Source organism: Triturus cristatus, chromosome 2_2 (genome assembly GCF_964204655.1).
Source record: "Triturus cristatus chromosome 2_2, aTriCri1.1, whole genome shotgun sequence".
NCBI lineage: Eukaryota > Metazoa > Chordata > Amphibia > Caudata > Salamandridae > Triturus > Triturus cristatus.
In genome coordinates, this window is record NC_140582.1 from 241,067,508 (window position 1) to 241,087,928 (window position 20,421).

Sequence of the window (20,421 nt, forward strand, 5' to 3'; positions counted from 1 at the left end):
ATTACATTAATGATTAGTATGTTTGCTATATAGAATATACAGGTGTTAACAGTACCTACTTAAGGCAATGAACCTGATGCAGGCCTGTCTTATGTGCCTGAATATAACCATTGATAGGCACCTCAGAGTCCTCAATGACAACTGGCAGTCTCAGGCAAAAAGGTCCTCCCACACCTTTATATCCATTCATGCAAGTGTAATAGAAATACAAAAATTGAAATTGCAGCAACCTTATGAGGGTGCCACTTTTCCATGTGATGGCCTCCTGCCAGGCATACCTGTAATGAGCCAACATGCTCCTTTGAGTGCCTACATTATTACCGTGGATATTAATACCCATGTGAAGCCCTTGATCTACTGAAGTCAGATGCTCAGCCATGCCTACAAAGGAAACAATTCATAGGCCAACAATTGTTTCCAAAGTGTCATTAGAGACACTGGAGTACACTGTAACAGATGTAGTCACAAGGGATGACAGAATCAGATCGGGGTTCCTAGAGAAATCCAAACAATCTGCACACTTCACAATTACCATGACCTGTGGGGATGGAAGGGGCTGACAGGGTTTGAGTCCATCAGCTTGCAAGAAGTTTTTGACTTCCGGCAAAAGTCTGACAGACACCATGGTGGTGATAGATAGCTTGACAGAAGAACAGGTAGGTGTATGCGTAGAGGGGTACTTGAACTCTTCCACAGACAACCCTTATGGTGTGGTGTGCTTACAGCTGTGAAGGGAATGTGTCTGTCTGCTGTAGGATTCTGCTTGAATGAGTTTCTAAACTCTATTGTAACCTTGTACTGTGATAAACATCTTGGCATATCCGCATCGCCACCTCTCTTTTCTAGATCTCTGAGCCTCTTGAAGTGATGGCACTTCTCATTGCGCTGCTTCCTATTTTGCTCATAATGACTTCACAATCCATTTTGTATGCACCTGATTGTACTGAGCAACATCCCCACCAGTTTCATGATGAGCACATATGTCTAGCACCAGCTACTACTCTTGCATGTCTTGCTTTTTTGCCACAGTCACTATTCAAATCCCCATCAGTGCCATGGTCTTCCACTATGCCTCTTTCAACCCATGCTCCATTTTCCCAACTTTCCCCTTGTGATGAGTTCTCAGTCTCCAGGTCTTTACCCTGTTCGGTACGAATGTGACCCTCGATCTTACATGCACAGCAACGTTTTGGTGATCCTGTTCAGTTTTAGAGACATTCTCTTGCAAGCTGCCCACTTTATTGTCATCCATATCCACATTGTTGTCATTTCATATCCTCATAAAGTCCTGCACCTGAAATATTTGCAAATTGCTGTTAAAATTTATAGGAAATAAACCTAACCTACTTACTTACAACCATAATTTAAGTAGAGTTATTATAGGCTTGTTAGTGGTGATGAGAATAACTACACCTATGGGAATCATTTTTCATCAAGTTTTATGAGTATACTAAATGGTTTGGAGTTTGGGGTATGCATACATATGAAGGAAGGACACTGAGGTTCTGCCAAGCAGGTGTGCACCATTTTTTATTTTTATGTGAAGTCGTGTGGTGCAATAATGTCTGCAAGGATTGCGAGATGAGTGAAATATGTCATGAAAGGTTTAGTTGTAGATATTTCTGCGTTGAAGGTCCACTCTGAGAGCCTAAGGCAAGGTGGGTGTTTTTGCTGGGGTAAGATTGGAGAAGACACTGGAGCAGATATTAATGGGCATTAAACACAAAAACATTCAATCCTAATTCCTTCACCACATCTTTCACCCACCCCACAATCATTTCTGACATTACTGCACCTGCCCCCTGTAAATCTAATGTATTTCATTCATTCCACTGCATACAACAAAAGACACACCATTTAGGATACTTACCAAAATGTGAATACAAAATTGTTCATAGTCTTAGTAGTTTTTGTCACCTTACACAACCCACCACCGGGTTTATAAAACCTGTTACTCATCTAATAAAGAAACACATTTGATACCTTCCTAAAACGGGGAACAACCTTTACATCGCAGTTAGTACACCGCGATGCAGTTACATCGCAATCGTTACAACGACTGCATGTTACCACGCCATGCCATTACAACGCAAGTCTTTACATCGACTTGCGCTAGATGGCGTGCTAACATTACAAATAGTGTAGTTTACTATCCCAACACCTTCCCTACTGTTAAGTAGACTGGAGTTGGAATAGTAAATTACGCTTTTCTAATGTTAGCACGCCATCTAGTGCAAGTCGATGTAAAGACTTGCGTTGTAAAGGCATGGCGTGGTAACATCGCAGTCGTTGTAACGACCGCGATGTAACGGTACGCGTTGTAAAAACTTGCGTTGTAACATCGTACATCCTCCTAAAACACATCAAACACAACCGTGCAGTCAACTTCCAACTTACCTTCATTGAAAAAATATATTTGATGGCAGTGGTCTGAACCACAAGAATATCTTAAATTAATATGCCATACATTGTTCTAGGGGTCTATGAATCCTCATTCCTTCCATGGCAATGCTGACTAAAACATTCCTGCCTCCACATGTTTCCAAAAACAATGCTGTCCCAAATTAACAGACCTGTCACAGTTTATAGTTCTGTCACTGAAACCTTTTGAAAATAATTCTGTGGTACAATTCACCAACATCCCTGCAAAAGCTTCTAAGGGATCCAAACACTTTTCCAAACATTAATGCATCCACATGTTCCATGTACCTCTGTACGTCTTCCTTGTCCTCTCAGCCCAAGCTCCTCAAGCTTGAAGCCTCATGAAAAAGCCCTTGGAAATCTCAGATTCCCTAATATCCTCCAAATAAGAAGGGTCAGAGACACACTTTGTACCAAAGCATGCTCTACTCCTTCTGGCCTGTAAAGTGCTGCTATTAAATATTCTTCCTCCACTGCTATTTCCATTATCTCTGGAAACCATGGCTGAGACACCTAGAAAGGTGTTATGAGTACACCCTCACTTCCCTGTCTCCACAGTAACAATATCACTTTGTACCTTTACGAATGGTGGAAAAGCTTATCTCCTTACTCTCCTCCAATCTTGTCCAAAGGCATCCACATCTACATCCCTAGATGAGGTATCAAACCCAAATGCTTTTGAATCTGATTCATCAACCTGGCTACAAAAATATCCACCTCTAAAGGACACCATCTGTTCTGAATAAAATTCTTGACTCAACATTCAGTGCTAATGCACTGTTTAAGAAATCTTTGTAAACCCTTTCTAGTGTCTCTGCCAAGTCTAAAATGAAAACATGGCCATTTCAATTCTTAGTCTGGTGTTGCACACCCTTCTTATTGCATCTTTAGCCAATTGTTTTCTGATCCTCTGTCTGATGTATGTATTCACATGATCAAGAGTCTGCCAATCTGCACTGGGTGGATGGTGTTCGGGCTAAATCTTTCAACACCCTATAACTGCTTTTATCGCACCCTTATAGGTTGTTTAGCTGTTCCTTGTTCAGATCCTTTAAATTAGAATTACCAGGTACTGTGTCTAAAGGCTGCGATTGAACAGGAGGGCAGTTGAGAACACTGTAGTGCTGCTGTTGGTTGTTGCATTAGGAGATATCTTCCTGTGCGTCACAGTTAGAGTCAGCTGTCCCATCAAGAAAGATCTTCTTGTCAGATATCAGAAAGAAAACAAGTGATTATCAGAGAGTCAGCATCTGGTTCCCAGACCTCTGAATCTGTATCCAGTCTCCTATTTCCAGAGATTCAGAATTTAGTGGTAGATTTTCATTGTTTTACAGGTCCAACATTAGTTTAATTTGGGGATGATTTAGTCTTTAATTGCAGAGAAATGCGATCTACAGGTAAATAGAGCCAAAGAAAGTGACACATCATGATGTTAGTATTTTCTTGAGGAATTGGGTTTAAATAAAAAAATGAAAAAGATAGCACATCAAGGCATCTGAGGGTTCACTAGTCTTCACAGAAAGAAAAAAGCACTTCAAGGAACCACAGGTCTCCAACGTTACACCAATATCTGGTTTTATACACAACCCCCATCCTCTATTACTGGAACAAACTCATGATTAACTAGAGTGCAATGTCATATATTGGAAATGTTAATAAGCTGGTATTTATGACATGTCATGTTGCATATCTCTGCATAGTATCAATATCTGAAAACCATGCGCTAATCACATAAAAACCTGTCATGTTGTCGTTTCTAAATTTATGTTCTAAGCAGATGAGAAGATGGGCATCTCCTTCCCTTTTTAGATCCGGCTTGAGGGAGTGTTTGACTTCGTCACCCACAGGGAAGTTTGAGATGTGTATTATCTCACCTATAATGCCCTGATTTGAAAATCAGACTGACTGCATGCTTGAGAAATTAGAAATTGTTATATCCCCTGAGCAATGAAAAGTGCACAATTCTGTTTCATCTAAATTCTTTATCTGATTTGGTCCCAGAACAGGGACAACGTTTTACAGTGACACGTTTTGAATTTTATTATTTGTTTTTGAGTTTCTCTATGTAAAATGTAAGTTGTCATTATACACAAGTATGTATTTATCTTTAGGCTTAACAAAAATAAAATGTGTTACCTTAATTGAAGACCGTTAGTTGAACTGATGTTGGTGTACCAAGATTTACAGACAACATTTGAAAATGCAGACATTAAGAACCAATACAACCCGAAGGTAAATGTAAATACAAAATGCATCACTCACGAAATCATTCATATCCTCATATGTAGTATCATCAGAGATATCAGCAATAATTTCAGCGATCTCGCCAAAATGGTTTAGTTTTGAAATGACATCCGCAAAATAAAATTGTGTATTGAATAATATTTCTACACTTTAAGTCTAGCTATATAGTACCGATTCAGCGCAAAGCTTACAAATTTGCCTTCACCCTCTAAACAACTTTATTTGTCTAGGACCATTTCATTATCAAACCCTCAGTCAAACAATAGTCTCAATCATTTCTGCAAACCATGGTCCTCTGATGGATCTTTTTACTAAGAAATGTCAACAATTATTCTATGAGTACCTGGAATAAAATAATTGTTACCTTAAACCTAATATAAAACCTTTCTCAGCCACAAATACAAATGCCTTGAAACAAAAAATATAACCAAAAGAAGGAGACAGAATCAATAAAGACAATTCATGGAAAACATTTATCTAAAGCCTCGTATTGCATAGACAAGTCAAGAAAATACATTTCAAATCAGATTTAATGACAAGATATTAGACAGCTGGAAAATCCTCTGTGGAGAGAAACAGGATACATTTGAGATTCAGTTATTAATCATACAAACCAAAGCAAAGGTGATCACTTCAAGTTCGTCCTCAGTTAGATCTGGTCAAGTCTGATCTGCGGCACCATATGCCACAGTCGGATCAGATATCCTCTCAACCGAAAGGTTATTTCCCTGCACACTTTACCAGCTGACAAAGTATAGGATTCAAGGTCGCCGTTAGATATAGTTCAGCTCATAAAGTCTATTCCACCCAGAGTGAATGGGAAAGGGGCAAAGAAAAGACAATAGGGTTCAAAAGTCTGTCTGACAGCATTCCAGGCAGGAAAGGATAATGATAGCCAGCCCCCGACCCCTCCTCCGATGGGGCAATTATACCTCCAATGTTCCAGGTTTACACCCCTTAACGTATCAATTCCATCAGTCTATGGGGTTCTCATTGTTCACTCACAGTGGGCTGTTGTGGGGGGATCAGTAAATCACACAAATCCAAATGAATTAAGGAATCCTTTTTGCAAACTTCATTAAGTTCCATTGAGTTTGTTTGTGTTCTCATTTCGTAATTTCTACAGAAGAAGGTGGAACTTTACTTTGCTTACTGTCCATCCGTTCCCAGGCACCTTTCCCTGGCTTTGCAACAATACTGTTACATTCCTATTGAATATGCTTCTTAGCGAGAAGTGAGTCCTTTGTAAGCAAATACAGAAATGAAACTCCACAGAAAGTTCTCATAGGGCTTAGGTGACTGTCTCTCATGGTTTTACATTAACGCAGAGTAAGAGAAGCATTTGAGGTCTACATGTAAATTTGCTGAATCACTACCGCTTAATTCCATTATAAATCACACATTTCATAACTGTATTTCGATTCTCTCCATTATAGCAGTTATAGTTTCTTTCAGGTACTATTTCTCAATATTAGGTACTACTAAAAAAATTCTAAAGCATTATTTGTACGCTATCTCTTTTTATTCATATCACTAACGTGTCACTCTCAATACATGAGTTATTTTATAGACGTTGCAGAAGTTCATATTTGCACTGCGTCAAATCTCTCTAGTTTAGACAATTTTGCATCTAAAGAACTTCTTTATGTGTATATATATTTCAGGTATGATGCACATTTGAATGTTATTATCACACATCTCTCTATGTTAACGATGTTTTATTTTCTCACAACTTGTCACTACATTCATGTGTTGTTCTCATGTTATCACTTTATTTAGTTTACATTTTCGTATCATCATTTTAGAACACTGCATGCTTTTACGATGCAGTATGTGTTCTCGCATTTTTCGACTTAGCTGTTTAACATGTCTTCATCAAGAAACATTTGTCGTAATGATCTTTTACAGGTGAGAATTGATAAAGGTAGAAATCAGATAATATCTACGCTCCATCATTACAAAGCTTGCCCACACCTTGGGTCTAAATACAAGTACTCTGGACCTGCTCCAGAACATCTGCACATCCAATATCAATGTTATCAGAGATCTGGTAACTCATGGGGCGCTCAGGTAGCAGGTGTTCTGAGTGAAACATTGAGGATGCACTGAGAATGGGAATTGCCAGGTAAATCAGTGATTCCAGATCTGCGGTAATCAGTAAATCCCCATTTCGCTCTGCAGTTTCCCTTGGAGTTTCCAACTGTTTTGAACAGTCAAAGAGTCCATGAAACAATAAAGGGGATCTGCAGTGCTTCTGTAGACCCCACAACACCACTTAGGCCAGTAACACCCTTTACCGGCCCTATCGGAATTAACAGGGCACTCGTAACGAGGAGCAAAAGGACTCCTCTGCTGTGAACTTTATAAGAAAAGGCAATTGGGGCGAGCAAGATCAAAGGCATTATTTAAAAGAAAGATGGGATTACAAAAGTTCTGCTTGAATTTGAACATGGTCTGAAAACTAGGGCAATCATCATGTTATAGACAAAGCCTATAATGAGCAAACATGCAATAAGGAGAGGATTACACAGACGTCATCAAAGAGAATGGAGGTTGCCACAGGGTTGACTCGCCTGCTTTTTCCAGATGATTACACCAATCTTGCAAATGAGAAATCTCTCATAGAATGTAAGTTCAAAATACCATCTTATGCCAAAAGTATGTATAACAGAACAAACGCCATCTGAGCTTAGACATTTATGGTGCAAGCATGGGCCCAGACATGTGATAACAAAAGAAATAATGCAAAGTCAAGAAAATGAGAACCAAAAAAGGAAATAAATAATAACAACTCTCTTTACTATCAGTAAAACAAGTCTGCACCCTGTAAATACCTGCAACCATGTAATCACAATTTGACATGACACACCTACCTCATCAAACCATTTAAACAGAAAGCGGCACATGACGAGCCATCACAGGAGACACTGCGCACCCAAATTGGAGAGCACCACAAAATGCGCCCACTACAAGAGGAACAGTAGCACTGGGAAAATCAGCTTTGATCTTGGAAACCTTGTAGGTAATTGAGAAGGAGGAAGTCACAACAGAAAAGCGATATCAAATAAATGACAACACTACACAATTTAATTTCACTAGCAGGTCTGCCCTAACAAAGCATTTAATTATGAACATATTACAATATTAGGATAGAACAGAGGTTATGGGATGTCGTACCTGCTATGAGAAAGTTCGTCCAAACTTAGGATATTGTGGCACAACTTCCCTGCGAAAAGACAAGGAAGATAACATTGCTAATTCACAGCGATCCGTCTGCAAGGCAATCTGACAAGTCCCAGATGAACGTAGACTCCATGTGGGCTGTAGGAGTGCACTGAAACCTTCCGTCCAACCCACAGGAATATAACAAATCAAAATAGACATTACCAATGAGTTCTTTCTCACCACAAATGCACTACTTTTCACAAAGCATCCTATTAACAAGCCTATCACTTAGACCGTTGTTTGATTCAACTATAGGATACTCACATGTTCCAATATGCAATTGATATGAGTTTAATACCAATACTTCTTTACAAACTCAAGATGATTTCCTCAATCTTAGCCTGATTCTATCAGTGTTTGCATAAGTTAAGTCAGTCAATAAGACAATAAGACAAAGGAGCTGATTAAGATGTTTGGCGGACTAGGTCCGCCCGCCATCGTAGTGGTGTTTGGGACTGCCCGCCAGACATGCAGCGGTACCACCACTGCAATTAGGATGGCGGGCGCATCCATGGCTTTTAACATTGCGGGCGGTGCCGCAATGTTAAAACTGCTTGCTCTGCATTTCCCTGCACTACGTGGAAGGCACCACGCTGTGCCTGCCACTTGGTGCATGGAAATGCAGGGGGATACCATGGGTACCCCCCAGTGCAGCAACACCCCCCCAAAACAAGGGTAGCCCGCAACGGGCCCCAAACCCAATCCCGGACAGCCTTTCCATGGCAGCGAAAGGCCTTTCTAAACCCACATCCTGATTTCAGGGGCCCTGAACCGTCCACCAGGCAATCAGTGCGATTGCCTTTGGGGGTGAAGCGGCAGACAGACTTTGCGTCCGCCGCGGTACCCACCGCCATCCTAACTTGGTGGTGGGTGATAGGGTTGGTGATGGCGGAAGGACCCCCATCATCCCGGCGGTGGCGGTCCCTCCGCCATCATAATGACCCCCAAAGGGGGAACAACCTTTACAACGCAACTTTTACAACGCACTACACTTACAACGCATTTTTTACAACGCAAAATCCATTACAACGCACTACACTTACAACGCATGACACTACAACGCATTTTTAAAAACTACCTTTACAACGCATTCCATTACAACGCCTACCATTACAACGCATAATATTACACTACACTATCCAACACTTACCCTACTGTTGCACCCCCTGGAGATAGAATAGTAATTTTTACCCCTATACTATCCAACACTTACCCTACTGTTGCACCCCCTGGAGTTAGAATAGCAATTTTTACCCCTATACGATCCAACACTTACCCTACTGTTGCACCCCCTGGAGATAGAATAGTAATTTGTACCCCTATACTATCCAACACTTACCCTACTGTTGCACCCCCTGGAGTTAGAATAGTAATTTTTACCCCTATACTATCCAACACTTACCCTACTGTTGCACCCCCTGGAGTTAGAATAGTAATTTTTACCCCTATACTATCCAACACTTACCCTACTGTTGCACCCCCTGGCGTCAGAATAGTAATTTTTACCCCTATACTATCCAACACTTACCCTACTGTTGCACCCCCTGGAGTTAGAATAGTAATTTTTACCCCTATACTATCCAACACTTACCCTACTGTTGCACCCCCTGGAGTTAGAATAGTAATTTTTACCCCTATACTATCCAACACTTACCCTACTATTGCACCCCCTGGAGTTAGAATAGTAATTTTTACCCCTATACTATCCAACACTTACCCTACTGTTGCACCCCCTGGAGTTAGAATAGTAATTTTTACCCCTATACTATCCAACACGTACCCTACTCTTGCACCCCTTGGAGTTAGAATAGTAATTTTTACCCCTATACTATCCAACACTTACCCTACTGTTGCACCCCCTGGAGTTAGAATAGCAATTGTTACCCCTATACTATCCAACACTTACCCTACTGTTGCACCCCCTGGAGTTAGAATAGCAATTTTTACCCCTATACTATCCAACACTTACCCTACTGTTGCACCCCCTGGAGTTAGAATAGTAATTTTTACCCCTATACTATCCAACACTTACCCTACTGTTGTACCCCCTGGAGTTAGAATAGTAATTTTTACCCCTATACTATCTAATACTTACCTTAAATGCAATTTAATATTATGCGTTGTAATGGTATGCGTTGTAAAGGTAGTTTTTAAAAATGCGTTGTAGTGTCATGCATTGTAAGTGTAGTGCGTTGTAATGGATTTTGCGTTGTAAAAAATGCGTTGTAAGTGCATGCGTTGTAAAAGTGTGCGTTGTAACGTCATACATCCCCCCCAAAGTAACAGAATCTGTGTTCTACTAAGTGAGTCATACACAGTTGTCTGCTCACACACAAGCCAGGATGCTACAAACATATCACCCTGATCTCCCCAATCAGGTGATCATCACTGTCCATTCAGGACATGAACGAAGATGTCCTACAACAATTGTGACACTGATAAACAAAGGAGACTCAACAGGGTACTTACTTCAACACAATGCACCTTTGAGATTTACATTACCTTGTTACGTTAATGTCACATTATTTATTAATATGTTTGCTATATAGAATATGCAGGTGTTAAGAGTACCTATTTAAGGCAATGAGCCTGATGCAGGCTTGTTTAATGTGCCCCAATATAGCCAATGATAGGCTTTGAGTGCCTACGATTGCAGAGAGTAATGATACCCATGTGAAGCCCTTGAACTACTGAAATCAGATGCTCAACCATGCCAACAAAGGTTATAACTCACAGGGCAGCTGAGTGCTTCCAAAGTGTCATTAGAGACACTGGAGTCCACTGTAACAGATGTAGTCACTAAGGAATGACAGAATCAGATCAGGGTTCCTAGAGAAATTCAAACAATCTGCACAATTCACAATGACCATGCCCTGTGGGGATGGAAGGGGCTGACAGGGTTTGAGTCCATCAGCTTGCAAGAAGTTTTTGAATTCCGGAAAAAGTCTGACAGACAGGTGATGATAGATAGCTTAACAGAAGAACAGGTAGGTGTATGCGTAGAGGGGTACTTGAACTCTTCCACAGACAACGCTTATAGTGTGATGTCCTTACAGCTGTAAAGGGTATTTGCCTATCTACGGAAGGATTCTGCCTGATTGGGTTGAGATGATGGTATTCCAAACTCTAAAGTAACCTTGTACTGTGAAAAACTGCTTGGCACATCAACATCGCCACTTCTCTTTTCTAGATCTCTGAGCCTCTTGAAGTGATGACCACTCACATTGCGCTGGTACATATTTTGTCTCATAATGACTTCCCAATTCTTGTTGTATGCATCTGATTGTACTAAGCTCCATGTCATGATGGAGGACATATGTCTATTTATTTATAAAGTTTTTTGTAGCGCGAATGTGACCCTAGTGGGTATCAGAGTGCTTTACATGAAGAGAAGGTTATTGAGTTAACAAAACTAGTCACATGTATGAACGAAGGGCAAAACATTGAGAATAAACAGAATCATAAGCTTGATCTCTAAAGGTAGTCAGCGATGGAGAGGTCAGGCATTATAAAAGAATATCAGGTATGGATACAGTCAATAAACACAGAGGTGTTATTTTAGGGCAAAAACTTGTTCATCAGAAATGATTTTGCTTCTTTTTTTAAAGGAGGAGGTAGACGAGAACATCCGGAAGAAGAGAGTTCCATATCTTCGTAGCCCGTATTCTTTTTAGGAAACATTAGGGTTTCAGAAGCAGGGAGCTCACACTTCGCGAAGGTCAGCAATCCCCCAATTTTTCTAGCTTTTGACCCAAATATCTGGGGTTATTGAAATAGAAGGCTTTATGAGTCATGCACATAATATTTACTTGAATTCTTGCCTTAGAAGGGAGTCAATTCAGGGATTTTAGAGCCGGGGAAATGTGTTTATTTCTTTTTATTCCAGAGACAAGTCTGGCAGCCACATTAAGGGAGGCCCTTAGAGGGGCCACTTGTATCTAGGTAGGCTGCATAGTGTGGCACCACCGTAGTCCAGTCTGGGCAATACAAGAGCTTGAACCGCATGCTTGAGGTCATCCTGTGGGAGGTAAGGTTTAAGTTTCCGTAGAATGCTTATCTGGAAATTCGCTCCTTTGGTGACCGTACTAATGTGATCCTGCATATTCGGGTGTTTGTCTAATGTAATTCCCAAGGATCTAGCAGAATCTAAGAAGTGAGGAGAACAGTTGAGGGCTGTGAGATGTTCCATCCAATTATAGATTTTGGGAATGTTATTCGGAGGAGAGATGAGGAGGAATTCCGGTTTTGCAGCATAGAGCTTGAGATTGTTATCAGTGAGCCAAAGATAAGTGTTTTGCAAAGTAGAATTGAGGGATAAGATGTCTTCTGGGGAGGAGATTTTGAGATACAATTGAGTGTCATCTGCATACATGTGATGATAAATGTTAGCAGATTTTAAGGAGTCTGTAAAAGGTTCCAATAACAGATTGAAGAGAATGGGTGGGAGGGCGGATCCCTGTAGAACACCAAGAGTGACCGCGGAGGACATAGAAAGTAATTGATTCATCTTGACTTTTTGGGATCTGTTGTGGACGAATGAAGTAAACCATTGCAGTACGACTCCTGATAAGCCCATCCTTCATTCAAGTAGGTTCAGTAGACTGTCATGTTTAACAGTGTCAAAGGCAGAATATAAGTCAAGTAGTATCAGAAGGCATGATTTATTTAAGTCCAGCATTTTTAATATCTCATCAACAATGTGAATGAGTGCTGATTCAGTGCTGTGACCTTGACGGCAACCTGATTGGTGTTGGTCAATGAGTTGAAAATTGTCTAAGTGGTTGCAGATTTGGACCTGGACACATTTTTCCAGGAGCTTCACAAGAGTGGGGATGTTGGAGATAGGTCGGAATTTGTTGGGAAACAAGCAATCTGCATTTGTTTTTTTTTAAAGTGGGGACTACCTGTCAAACTTTTAGACAGTCAGGGACAGTGCCTTGACATAGTGAGGAATTTACAATCTTAAACCATGGGGGCAGAATAACTGCTTTGATCTCTTTGAGGATCGTTGGAGGTAAAGGCTTGATGAAGTGAGTAGATGAGTTTAAGGATGAAAGAAAGTTGCAGATGTCACTTTCATTGATTGATGTGAAAGTGTGCCTGGAGGTATTATTTTTGGGGACCTGCCTGGGTGGATCACTCCATTCAACGGACTGGAGGAAGTGTGGAAAGATGAGCGAGGCAGCCGGAAGTAGTTCCTTCGCTGATTGTAGTTCACTCTCGATATTTGTAGTTTGTTCCAAGAAGAAGGAAGCCAACTCTTCACAGTTTGGGAGAGTGATGAACCCAATGCCAAGCGGTTTGGTACGTTCCGTGATTGTTACTTAATGATTTCAAATAGTTTTTTGGGTTGGTTTCTGGCTTGGTTAAGCTATGTTCTAAAGAAGTTGGCTTTCACTTTTCTGATTCTTCTGTTGTATGTGTTCCTCATTGATCTTAAGCATTTTAGGAGTTCCAAGGAGGGAGAGTATCTTTCGGCTGATCTTAGATTGCGTCTTTCATGTTTTAAGTTGTCATTTAACCAGGGTTTAGAGACTTTGGTGGATATGATTTGTTGTTGAAGTGGATATGATTTTTTGTTGATAGGGAGGTGATAGCATCAAGGACTTCCAATATGGAAGTATTGTAGAAGTCTGTGAGGTCATGGACATCAACCATGTCAGTCTGAGGAGTCTTGCATCAGTTACTGCTCTTACAAGTCATGGCTGTTTGCCACTCTTATTGTTCACATCCCTAGGAGTGTCATGATCTCCCACTATGTGTCTCTCAACCCTATACTCCATTTGCCCAACTTGCCCCTTGTGATGAGTTCTCATTCTCCATGTGTTTACCATGCTGAGGATGAATGAGAACCTCAAACTAACATTTTAATTACCCCGTACAGTTTCAGAGGCATTCTGTTGCAAGCTACCCACTCTGCCATCTTCCACATCCAGCATATCCTTTTATGCCCTCATAAAGTCTTAGTAAAGAAATGATTTACGACTGCTGTGTGAATTTATAGGAAATAAACCTAAATTAAATTACTTACAACTATACTTTAAGTAGGGTTGTTGTTGGCTTGTTGTTTGAGATTATGAGAAGAACTATAAATCATATTTCTGCATTTTATGTAAGTATAGTAAATGGTTTGCAGTTCATTCTATGGAGTAATATGAAAGTAGGATACTGAAGTTAAGCCAGTAGTTAGAGCTAATCACATGACAGCTTACTCTGTTGTCGTTGCAGCATTTATGTTCTAAGCAGATAGCAAGATGAACATCTTCTTCCCTTTTTAGGTCTGGCTTCACAGTGTGGTCACCTTAAAAGAGATTTAAGGAGCAGTGTGAGAGAAGGGATTGGGCTATTTCCACATGTTGATCTTCACTCTACAAGGTGTGTCTGCACTGAAAAGAGAGCTTGTATTGCACTTTTCACCATGAGGGAAAGCTTATGCTCAATACATTATGTCTGAGTTGGTTATTATAAGCCAAAGATCCAAGCTGATCTGTTTATTATGAAATGTTGCAACAAACGTAGCAGGCCTACATTTTTATTTTGAAAGAAGGATTGTTCTTAATCTGTACTAAAACCTTCAGACGCATATTTCATTACATTGAATCTCACATTATAGTATTAGGCGAGGGTTCTGGTTTTGGTCACCCACTCTTAGAAACCAGGGGTAAAGAAGAGACCAATAGGCTTTTGAACGTGGATTGCTATTGCACTGTTAAAAGCTGTAGACTGATATTTTGTTAATTTGATGCTCACAAGTACTGTAATAGGCAAGGTTTTTAATATTTTTGTCTCCTCTGATAGTCCTCAGGCATAAAAGTTTAGCATTGTGAGAATCCAGGGAGTGTGGCTTGGATGCCAAACATGATGGATGCTTATGGCCCTTTTGCTACTTTTGAAGTACTTCAGAGGACAGTACAACATGCCATTCACTGTAGGACTGCCAAAGCCGTGGTGCGACCGGCCACCCGCCAGATTAGGAGTTAAGTCTTGGTATGGTGGGCGGTACTGTGGAGGTCTGACAGTGCCAGTCTGTTAGGCTCATAGAAGAGCCTAACATGCAGATCGCCGTTCTCAGAGTGCCGACTGCACCTTCCTGCATGTTGTGACATACATGCCACACCATGCAGGAACTGGGTATGCAAAACCAGGGGGGCACTAAATGTGCCCTCCTGCATGCACCCCTGGCCCAGGAATGGCAGGGAGCCCTGTTAGGGTCCCCTTGGTTGGCTTTCTGTCACACTTTTAATGGTGGGCTCACCGCCCTGAAAAGGCCCGATGGGCAGGCAACTCCTAATATGTTTGGCAGTGCTGCAGCGGGATCGCCAGCATATTAGGGCTCCCGACCGATATGCCACCTTCACGGAATCCTTGATCCCTGGTGGATGCAGCGGTCCTGTGACAGTCCAACCGCCACATGCATAATACTGGGAGTGGGACAGCAGTGTGGCGGTGGTCAGACTGCCACCACAGTTTGGCAGTCCTATGGACAGCTGAACTCGTAAAAACACCCATAGTCTCTTTGCATCATGCCGGTGGCCCTGCGGAGGAACTTTTTGTCTCTGTGAGCTGAAGAGTCTGAGCAGGAACATGCCAGTATACATTTAGCTCGACATGATGAGCAATTTGTTTGTTTCTTGTGCACCTAACAGCTCATGAGTTTTACATGTGCTGAGTTTACCACGCTATTCTTGATTGCTATTTTGAATGTCAGTGTGGTGATAATGTTTGGATTCCTCACTTCCCTCTGCTGAGGGAAGCGCCTTTTTAGTCATAAATTCTTTGTGCATGTTTTTTGAGAGTGCAAAGTCACTCATAGTTCTTTTTATGATACTATGGCCATTTTGTGATATCAATGCCACTTTTGGCAGCCATTTAGAGTCTTTAGACTTTGTATTTCTTCTACTTACACGTTATGATGGCCACAGTTTTATATACGCCTTGAACTCTAATTTAATTGTGGTTTTAGGACTCAACAACAATGGGCTCATCATTATTCTTTTCACTTTCTATGAGATATGACTAAATAAAGATTAATTTCTGCATTTGTAAATCTATATATCTCTGGCATCGGGGTCCTCATTGTATGGAGAGTACATGCAGCTGAAAGCCTCCTCATAGACTATCCTCTGGTGTTTCACGGTTGTCTAGGGATTCACAGGTGTCATTTAATGACTCTAGTGGCCTAACAATGGCAAAAACAGCAATTCAAAAGTCTGAAGTGGCACCCTTGTTTATTCCTAAATCTCAGACGTTAAAAAAGTCTTGTCTTCAATGTCTATCAATAAGACTCCTACAAAAGATCCACTTGCTGAAATCTCCTTTTCCTATTGCTAAGAAGTTATTATTCAAGGCAATAAGGGATATAACACCTTATATGGAGGATGCTAATAAAACTCCACATATCCCCGAAGAGAAATTGTCTTTTATGGACAAAAGAGTTTTGGAATTGGAAGAAAGAGTAAATGACATCCAAGATTCAGCTACTTAAATAAACAAGTTACAGTTAAAAGTAAATGAGCACAAAAATCACATTGAAGACCTTAAAATTGAATTGGTAGGCATGACCTTAGAATTTTTGGTCTGACAGCGAATATGCAGGGAAATGACCCAAAACATTTTCAAACGATTTTAGATCTTCTTCCATCAAGCTCTCTCAGTATAGCACATAGACTAGGTCAGAAGCCAGTTTCCAAACCTAGAGGTGTTATCATCTTGTTTCTGAATTATACTGATCTTATCTTATCAAAGTTCTCATTGCTTTTAAAGTGAAGAAACAGATTGTTTGGTCTGGTCACAAACCTTTTTTTTTACAAGATGTGGCTAAAACTACAGTGGATGGATCACAACAGTTTTGGATGTACGACTGCAATTAAAAAATATATATATGCTAGGTTTGGCCTTATTCACCCCTGCAAAGTTAAAGTGACTTAAAATGATAAGACAGTTACTTACGGTGATCCCACTAAACTCAAGGAGTTTCTGCATAATTGTAGAGAAGAATCAATGGAGACATCAACGTCATAATTATGTTTTCTGTATATGCCAGTGTCTTGAATATGCTTAATTCTAATTTATCTATAATCAAGGTGGTATTTCTCTATTCTTCACAGCTGTTCTTTTCTCATCATCATACATTCCTGGTGCTGTGACTGTCCGGAGTGGATTGTGTTTGTCTTTGTCTTGTGATTTTCCAATTCCCCGCAAACAAAATTTCCCTTATAGGTATATTTTTCAGTTGTCATTTATTTGGCTTATAATGTCTTTTCTTGGTTGTTTCTTTATCATCACTTTTTATCCATATTCTCCATTTCTCTGACTTAGATTTTTTTATCCCAATCTTCTCATGTACATATGTATGATCATAGCAATATATTCTTTTACAAAATGACTGTAAGCATATTTTTGTTCTATTTGTTACTAGATTTACACAATTTAGAGTAATATCATGGAATATTAAGGGTTTGGGTAACATGATTAAATGGCAAAGGATGCTATCACATTTGGCAAGACTTCATGCAGATATTTCTCTCTTACAAGACACACATTTAACTGAATCAGAAGTGCTGCAACTAAAAAATATAGGTTGGTCATGTTTTTATATCACCTGCTTTGCAAAAGAAGAATGGTATGAATATTTCTATTAACAAAGATTTGAATGCTCAGATTATATCACAAACCAGGGATTCTGAAGGGATGTGGATCACTGTTAAGTTGCTGGTTAATCAGATCCCACTAGTTAAACCAAGGTTAACAATTCAGTGAGAGGTCTTTTGAACAAGCTTTGTCTTTTTACGAAGACGAAACTGTAAATGTTATGGTGGACAAAACAAAATAGGAAAAATTTTGCTAAATTAAAGGTTAGACAAGAACGGAATAAGATTGATTCTATCAAACATTCTAATTAGCAAATTGTTTACAATGATAATGACACTGTAGAATAATTTGTAACATTTTATAAGCATTTATACACTCCTGAACAAATTGCAACCCAAGGGCAGATTAATCCACTTTTGGTATCTATTCTAAAACCTAAATTGGAGGATGTAGACTTTTCCCAGTTGGAAGTTGTAATATCTAATGGGTAAATTGTAGATGCAGGTAAAAAGTTAAGAGCTGATAAAAGTCCAGAACCAGATGGGTTCACTACTGAATTTTATTTCTATTTCGCTACACTTTTATACTCTGAACTTCTTACACAATATCACTTTTTTGCTGATTCTAAGTCAGCATGTGCCACCTTCCAAGAGGCAGTGAGTTGTTTAATTCCGGATGACAGTCACAATTTACAGGATTATAAAAACTAGCATATTTTTCTGGTAATGTAGATTATAAAATATTTGCCAAAATGTTAGCATTGTGAATAGAAACTATTTACCTTAATTGATTGGATTGGAGTAGATTGGCTTTGTCATGGGACAATTGTCTTCTGATGGTACTGGATATCTTTTTAATATCATTAGTAAGGCATCAACATTATCCCATGCATTAACCACTATTACGCTGGATGTATTGTACTGGAAGTCCATTTTTGCTTGGTTATTTGAAATGGTTTGGACCAAATGTGGAACCTAACTTCATTATTATATTGTTCCCTAAAAGCTTCCATTTTTGCAAATTGTGTTTTGTCAGATTATTTTGTATTACAAAGAGGAGCAAGACAAGGATGTCCTTTATCCCCTCTCCTATTTAGTGCATTTTATTTCTAGCATTTGATGAAATATAGACTTTTTGTTCTTTAAAAGTTCACAATTGAAATTATCAATTTATGCTGATGACATTCTTTTATATCATTCTAACCTTATTACTCCCCTTCCTGTCTTCTAAGCATAAATTAAATCATTTTCTATCATTTTGTGGTATAAATTAAAGTCAGATAAATTGGAAATATTACCACTTAACGCATTTTGTATCAGGGAGTCCTTTGTAGCTTTAGGCTTTGTTTGGAATTCTAATAAAGTTAAATATTTTTCGAATATCATTAATAACTCAATCAAAGATAAAAACCAAAATCATTTTAGAAGATTTTTTTTAAAAAGAAATTGGAGAATTCAACTACGGGCAGGAATCAGGAACGCTGGGCGCCGAGTCGGGATTATTGTTCGCGGCTACGGATATATCACATCTCCAGACATCAATAAATGTTTGGCTTCCATCGTGGGACTATCAGATATAATTGCTGTATGGATATGAGGCCAGTATTTTAAGGCTGTGACGAAATAAGGTCAGCAATACTATTTTGAGATATAACGACAAATGGAATACTAATATCCGCAAAGAGAGAAGATATATGAGTACCATCTCGGAAAGAGGAAAATACCCTTTGACGTACAACCTTCAATGGCCACATTCTAGCAAGTGTTTGCAGACTGCCCTGAAGAAGTTCTTTTTAAGAACGAAACCCGTTGGCTGTGGATTGTAATACAACAAAAAGAAAGATTCAATAAAGAAGGAACTTTATGTTTTCAATACAAACGGACTATTTTTGGGATAAGTGGTGCAACTTTGATTTTGTTTTATATAAATTGGAGAATTCATGTTCAAAATTCTATACTTTATTACTGTCATGGTGTGGTAAACTTAGTTCCATCAAAATGTTGCTTAATCCTCTACTAATGCACTTAATTTCTATTATTCCTATTCAGATTCCAACATCATTTTTCAAATTAATCTAATCTGTTGTGTTGCATTTTTATGGAATAATACTACATCTAGAGCAGCCACTTCACACCTAAAATTAAATAAGAAGATGGAAGGGTACAATTTCCGAATTTTGGGAAATTCCATGAAGCCTTCTGTCTCCAACAAAATGTGCACTAGATTACTTTTTATGATGACTCACAAAAGCCTTTATGGCTAACTATAGAAAACTCCTTTATTTCATCTTTATCCTTAGGGTAATTTATATCATTTTCAGCCAAAATGTCTTAATTTACTTTACCTGCCAACTCATATTAAAAATGTGGGATCTTTTTATCTCACCAACACATGCAAAAAACAAATCTTATGAACTCTTCTTCATGGTATAACAAGAATCTTAAACTCAAAGATACTATTGAATTTTGAAAATCTTGGAGAGATAAGAGTCTTTTTTTTTTTTTTTTTTTTTTTTTTGAAAACCTTTATTGAACAGTTCAATAAGAACAAGTATGGGCCTACAACCCCCCAGGGCCGGCCGCTAAGCAATCAGGGCAATAACGACAAGTACAAACACAGGCAGCACTTCGGGGAGCAAAATCGTACTACTATTACTGTGAACAGCGTAAGTAGGGCACCAGGAGAAAAGGTTTTCATTTTATAATGAGACAAGGCAGTAGGATCAGGTGACCAGCAATTTTAAAACAACAATCACGGATCTGCAGAGTAATGAATGTTAGCGATTTACAGCAATCTGTTAGGTCGATGGCGCAAACACAAGAACATCAGGATGGGCAAGAACATAATATACAGTTGCGCCCGCAGGCCCCCGCCAAAACTCCCCAAGAACACCTCGGAAGTTGTGAACGCATGGAACGGCAACGAGGCATAACAACAGGG